A 7,450-nucleotide genomic window follows, 5' to 3' on the forward strand; every position below is an offset into this window, starting at 1 on the left:
GCTAGTAAAAGTTAATTAAAGGACAACAAGACCTGCTTAACCGCATCAACGCGGTGCAGATTTCCGCGGTGCGCTGAAGATTTCAAAAACCCGCGGTTCATGACGAGCTCAGCTCGTCATGAGTGTACGAGAGGTGTACCTCATGACGAGCTGAGCGATTATGATGAATATTCCCAAACCTTCTGTGGCGAAATGATACAGAGGGGGTACCCTAAAAAACTCTTGAAACATTCCCGAAAAAGAGCAAGATTTGTTATGTTATGTTATGTTATTGGTTTTTGTACCGCGCACAGCTGCCCCAGCAAAGGGGCGTCCTGGCGCCAAGGAAAGGTCAACACAACATCACAGAGCGCACCTGAATCCAGAAGAATTAGTTAAAAAGAAGGGTTTTAATGGCGCGTCTAAATAGGAGTAAGTCCTCCATAGCTCGAATTTCACTGGGAAGTGCGTTCCACAATTTCGCCGCCACTACTCGGAATGAGCGGCCGCCCATCCTGCTCAGCAGAAAGCGAGGGACAACAGACAGATTCTGCCCCATCGACCTCAAGGATCGAGAGGGAACATATGGGGTCAGTAAGTTCATCAAGATAGGTGGAGCCGTACCTTTCAAAATTTTAAAAGCTAGGCAGAGCACCTTAAACTCAATCCGGCGAGCCACAGGCAACCAATGGAGTGATTGCAATGCTCTGGATGCTGAACAACGTTTAGGCAACCCTAGTACCGCTCTAGCAGCGGCATTCTGCACTCGTTGCAGCCGCATGAGTTCTGCCTTGTTCGTACCTGCTAAGAAGGCACTGGCATAATCTATCCTAGACAGCACAGAGGCCTGAACCACGAGCTGTCTAGTGGGGGCATCGAAAAACTTGAGCACCGGCCTGATGCCCCTGATTATACCAAAACAAGAAGCAGCTACCCTCTTAGTTTGGCAGGTAAAACTCAGTGTAGTGTCTAACCATACCCCAAGGTTTTTTATCTCCATAACGGGAGCTGGAATCATTCCTAGTTCGGGGGGCCACCAATTGTCGCTCCACCATCCAGGTTGCTTCCCAACCACCATCACCTCGGTCTTCTTTGTGTTCAATTGGAGGCAATTTTGGTTCATCCAATTGGCCACCGCACGCAACCCCTCACGGAAATTAAAGGCGTCCAGAGCTGAGTCCTCACTTAGTGTGACCGCCAGCTGCGTGTCGTCCGCATAGGACACCATTGTCAGGCCCCAGCGTTTGACTACCGCAGCCAGCGGACTCACATATAAATTAAAAAGAGTGGGGCTCAGTGATGATCCCTGCGGGACACCCGTAGTGAGCGGGTGCGAGGTGGATTTACCAGGTGATATCGCGACCTGAAAAGATCTATTAGAAAGGAAGGAGAGGAACCACCCTAGAGCCATACCCCCGACCCCAGCATCCTCTAACCGCCGCAACAAGGTCTCATGGGAAACCGTATCGAAGGCGGCACTCAGATCTAGCAACAGGAGTGCCGCTGTTCGTCCGGTGTCCAGCACAGAGCGCAGATGTTCTACCATATATAGCAAGGCGGTCTCTGTACTGTGGCCTGTACGGAATCCGTTTTGCGTGGGATCCAAGATGTTAGCTTTGGCGAGATGGTCGGCCAGGATCCTATTCACGTGGGCTTCGGTAACTTTAGCAGGCCACGGCAGCAGTGAGATGGGGCGATAGTTCTCGGGTTTTTTAGGGTCTAGGGTAGGCTTTTTTAAAATTGGTGTAACTACCGCTTGCTTCCACTTGGTAGGCACCATTCCAGAGGTCAAAGACTTGTTAATCAGGGCCAACAAAGATGAACGACAGAATGCCTGCATATTTTTAAACTGAGTCGGCAAAAGAGGGTCTGCAGGAGACCCCGATTTAATTTTTTGACTCAAAAGATCAAAGTCCTCCTCAGAGAGGGAAGCCAGATTATCCAGGGTCGTGGCAATTCCCCTTGGATAGACATCAGAGTCCAAGTGGTGCGCGGTGGTAGGGAAGGTACGATAGATAGCTTGCACCTTGTGAACAAAAAAGGAAGCCAGGTTCTCACAATGATGGTCCGTGCAAATTTCTGCTGCAGGAGCCCTCTTAGTCGTCAGATCTTTTAAGACCTTGAAGATTAATTTAGAGGGGTTAGGACTATTCTGAAACTCCTGCGCATAGTAAGCGGCACGCGTCCGACAGACCGCTCTATGATAGGCCTTAGATAAGGTGAGATAGTGAGTTTTTCGTGCAGGATCATAGGCTTTCCTCCATTGCCTTTCTGCTTGCCTACACTCTCTTTTAAGAGACACCAAGGTCTCATCGTACCAGGGGCTATGGGTCTTGGTACGACACTTGGAACGAACCAGAGGTATGAAAGAATACAAGGTCGTTCCAATCCAATCGCAAAATAGGTTATACCCACAATCGACGTCCAAAGAGGTAGGTAAGGGTGTCTTTTCTAGTAGGGAGTAAAAGTCTTCTAATTTCAATTTGCTCCACTGGCGAGAGAAAGAGGTTTTGTTCTGTGCCACAAAAATAGGGTCTGTCACCACAATCGATGCCTTCACCAACATGTGGTCCGTCCATAACAACTGGACCGGTGGGCACATAGTTATGTCCTCTAAGGTGGTAAAGAACGGATCCAGTATGTGCCCACCTGAGTGGGTGGGGGTCATTACTCTTTGTGAGAGCTGCAAAGCTTCCAAGTCGGCAAGGCAGCTCTTGATGGCAGGCTGGGATATACAATCAAAATGTAGGTTGAGATCACCTACTACATTAAAATTCGCGCAGCCCATGGCTTCTATGCTTATGACGTCCGGGAGAGCGGCCCTAAAGGCGGCATCGCAGCCCGGAGGCCGGTATATTACGCCCCGCGAGTGCCTATAGGAAAAGAAACCCAAGAAAGAGCTTGATAGGTTAGTGTGTGTGACCACGTTTGGTCCTGACACACACAAAATGAGGCAGGCGCTAATAAAGAATTGGCACCTCCTTGAGGGTCTAGAATGCCCTTTTCCGAGACCGATTTTTGCCTATAAGAATAATCAAAGTATAGGTCAACAGATTGTCAGAGCTGACATTGCTGCACCTAAGGCTAAAAATGATTTGCTCAGTCAATGGAAGATGAAGCCACTTGAAGGTCATCACAGGTGCTGAAACTGTGTTGCTTGCTCTAGTACGATAGAAGGGAATGAATTCCAACATTTGGGCATGAAATGGAAACATCATGGATTCACAACCTGTAAGACAAAAATTGTGGTGTTTGTGATAATATGCCCATAAAAACTATATAGGCAAAACTAACCAACAGGCCAATCTGAGAATCAGCTAGCACAGGTCACGCATAAAAAAGAAAGTCATGTCAGCTCCCATGGTTGAGCATTTTGTCGAGAAAGGGCACAGCGAGAATGACTTTAAATGGTCTATTTTATTTACCATCAGTCAGATAAAATGCCCAACAGACGTAGATAGAGTTTTGTTACAGAAGGAGGCATACCTTATTCTGAAATTCAATAGCACATTAACAGGATTAAATAACCTGTCAGAAATAGCACGACTGTGAGCATGACAGTAGCTTTCCATTTAAACATCTGTAAACTTACATTGGATTTTCACTCATTCGTGTCCTTGCTTTGATGAAATCACATAGATGACATTCTCAAAGAGCCAGTAGAGATATCACCCAACTTGCCGTCAAGCAATTGGTATAGAAACATCTGCGACAGCCCTTGATTTTAGTAACTTCAAACGTGAAATGATTGCTATGGTGATTTCTTAACTTCAGCCTGTCTCCCAACGATGAACCAAAACCATTTGTTGGCTACAAGCAATTTTGTTTTTCGAAATCAATATGGGCTCGGAATTTGAGGGACGCCACATGAGAAACGCGAGGCCATGCTGTTAACCCGCTGGGTACAAACAAAATGGTCTTGCTTCTGTTTATGTAATAAATAAACAGCTTGGCGGTCAAAAACTGTACTATTACTGTGCGCATAGAAATAGGGCCACGCATCATGAAGGTTGAATCGTATAATTTGAATGGGAACAGCCTCTTTTATCTATAGGAACTACGTGTCCCACAATCCCCGGGGTGACCAACGAAAATGTTAATATGGGCGTTCTAAGATGGCCCCGGCAACACTAGAATCGAGTGATTCCGTTCCGGTGGAGTTGCTGTAAACAGGTACTCATTGCTTAGCCGTGCGAAACGGCCGTATGCACAAGCGGCAGCCGCGCTGTTTATTTGTGATTGTACGTTTATTTATCAAAGATTGTTGCATCCTTAGGTGCAACTAATGAGGACACGCGCGTTTTTAAAAAAAGCCACGAGAGGATACAGAAAGTGCATTACAATCCGCGCTTGAAGCGCTTCGTGAGGGGGCGTATGAATGAGCGATTAGAAATGAGGTTCTTCGCGCATTTTCAAGATTAAGGTATGTGATCTTAGGAGGTAACTGTTTATGTATTTTAGCGAATTCCCTGAAATTGACAAAAAGGCTCTAACTAGGCCACTTTTCTTTTGTCAGGTTCCGCTTTACAAATTGGGTTATAAGTGGACACACAGCCTTAACTGAGATTCAATCCTTTTCAAGAGAGGTAGGATACAATTGTTTTTCCTACCCCCAACAAGTCTCGCAATTTATCTGGCAAATAGAGCTATAATGTAGCCTCCATTGCCTTTGTAGGTGGTATTGTCCTTAATCCCAACAAATAGCACAATAGTGTACAGAATACTCTTGCCTGAGCCTGAAGAAATCGAAAGAGGCCAGGAGTTCAGATATTGACAGGAACTTTTTGTGTAAATAATTGGTGGTGCAACTTGAACACAAAAGAGGAATGCAGTGAAATGATAAAAACGTTATTGTTTTTCTGCATTTTGATACAGATAAGTGACAAAGCCCTGATGAAAGTCCAGGAACTGGTTTCCTTGGACTAGAAACGCGTCGGCACATCTGAAGGAGCAATTTATAACATCAAGCGTTCAAACTGGCTGTGGCCAGTTGTCAAGTTGTTTTCCAACTAAAGTCTTGGTCTTTCTTTTTGACTTTGTCCCTTTTCCTTTTTTCATGGATATAGATTAGGTCTATTGATAAAAAAATTCCAATTTAATCTTTTTGTTTGTATTGTGTATTATGTGTAGAATGTATGATAATTGCATATTTGAAATTGTTGGAACCGGAGGTCTCTGGTTGGCACAGGTATGCACTTGTGACAAACAGGGACCCTCACTTCCAGTCAGGGCAAGGGAACTACTCCTTGCGGATAATCCCTGCTCACCCTCTAGGTAGTGTGGCGCGAGCAGACAAGGCTAATCCTCAGGGCGATAGTAAGTTAAGCATTTATGATCACGCACAGTAAACCCACTGACCCACCACAAATAGACACCAGTCGTAGGTTGTATCAAAAATACGTATACTTTATATAAAAGGTATATTCAAAAGCAGGATTATCACAAGACCATATAACGTTTAGCCATTTGAGGCCACCAGATTACAATAGGCAATTAGTCTTTAAATGTTCGTTGTTCAGCAAGGTACGATGACAGGGAAATAACAACGTTGCGGACCCTGGATCCGATATGAACTCGAGACAGAGTTCAAGTGTACCTTGCTTGTGGAAGTCCGAGGCGTTTCAGGTGCGGCTACTGGTGAGGGCGGACCCGGGACAAGGCAGACGGTTCTCCAGAGGATTTCTCCGGCTCGGTCCCCCTCGAGGTGCGAGGCGGGGGAGCAGGACTGTGAAGGGTTGCGGCGATCCGGGGTCGATGCAGCTCACAGGGTCGATGCAGCCCACGGGGTCGATGTAGCTCACGGGGCGTGGCACCGTTCAGGCCTGCGGGACGTACTACTTCTTAGCACGCCAGGTCGTACTCGTGGATCTGTGAGGGGCGTCGCGTTCTCGGGCAGACGGGTGCAGCACCAGGCTTCCGGTACCACTGTACGGGGAGGCCTTTCTTGAGGTGCGGCACGAGCCTTGGTATGCAGGAGGGCAAAGTGAGACAGTCAGGTACGTTACGACGTACGGACCGTCCAAGGCTATAAGATGCGCTCCGTGCAGATTCCGGCTGGAGAAGATGAGAGGCGCACAACGCTCTCCGTTAACAGGCGAGGTGACAGGAGAGCAGGCGGCCCAGCACTGAAGCGAAGAGCGACTCAGGGATGAGCGGGGCTCTCTGTGGCGGGGCGACCAGGCTCCGAGCTGTCACGACCTTGGGAGAAACGAAGGCACCCGAGTCACAACTCTGGCGAGGGAATAAGAACTAAGGCCCAACAGCAGACGGGCACAAGCAGAATAGAACCCAATGGTCCTGTTGTTCCGTTCAGGGGGCAAACTCTCGATCAAGCCCTTGGAGATCGTTTCAGGCACAAGCCTACAAAGTCCTCTCTGGTCCTTTCCTCTCCGTTCTCAGCAAGGCACCACTGCAGGCCAGTCTTACAGGATACAGACTGGTTTCCGTCCTTCAGCTTCTCTTGGTCCTTCTAGTCAGGCAGAGGTTCGTCGTGGTCAAAACTGACTCTCAGAAAGAGGGAGCAGGCAGCTCCCAACAAAGGAAAATCCACCAGGCGTCCAGGGGCTGGACAGGGACCAGGGAGGCAAGCCTTCACCTGGGCCCAAGCAGCAGCACGCCCCTGGTAGTTTCAAATTGGCAAACAAGAACATTTTAGAAGAGGTCACAGCCTCTTTTTATACACGAAATTCCTTTGTCTAAAGGTGCAGGGTGGGGGAGAAACCAGTGGCAGCTGGTTTTGGAGTACTTTGTTTTCCCCAGCCACCCTTTCCATTCACCAGGCAGGCTAGTGTCATCAGTCGCACCACAGGGGGCGGAGCCAGCATTGTGTGGGAAAAGCCCAGCCCTATTCAGGACCAGGCGCAGCCCCTCCCTCACATCAGCATGCTAATCTCTCCATTCACCACCGGGGCAGACCGACACAGACTCCTGGAGCCAGGCTCCCCAGCCAGCATCAGCCAATCACGCGCCAGCATACTTACTGCACACACACACCCATGTCTAGAAGTCATCGCGCAGCATTCAATCTCATGAGTCCACACATACCAAACTCGAGCCTGCACTCCCCATGCATCAGGAACTAACATGGACACATACATTCCCCATGCATTCCTATGGGAGGGCAGGCCAACCTTACCACACGCACGCACTTTACCCTGGGACACAGTGGTTAAGTGCGCAGAAACCGACAATCACTAACACCATGTTACAATTAAAAGCAAAAGGTTCAGGGGTGAACCTGCCAGAAGGGCCAAGTCCAACAGAAATGTATGTATTTTTGTCTTGTAAATAATTTCGTACAGGTCCAATTGAAATATATTGAATGTATTTTTTCTTTTTCTGTATAATTCATATAAAAAATAATTGAAAAATACTGAAGTAGATGGGTATAAATAAAATACCAGGCCAAACGTAAAAGAATTTGTGTTTGCCCTATTGTTTCAAATAAGTGTTTTAAAAAAAGGTGGGTGCA

Source organism: Lissotriton helveticus, chromosome 3_1 (assembly GCF_964261635.1).
Source record: "Lissotriton helveticus chromosome 3_1, aLisHel1.1, whole genome shotgun sequence".
Taxonomy (NCBI): domain Eukaryota; kingdom Metazoa; phylum Chordata; class Amphibia; order Caudata; family Salamandridae; genus Lissotriton; species Lissotriton helveticus.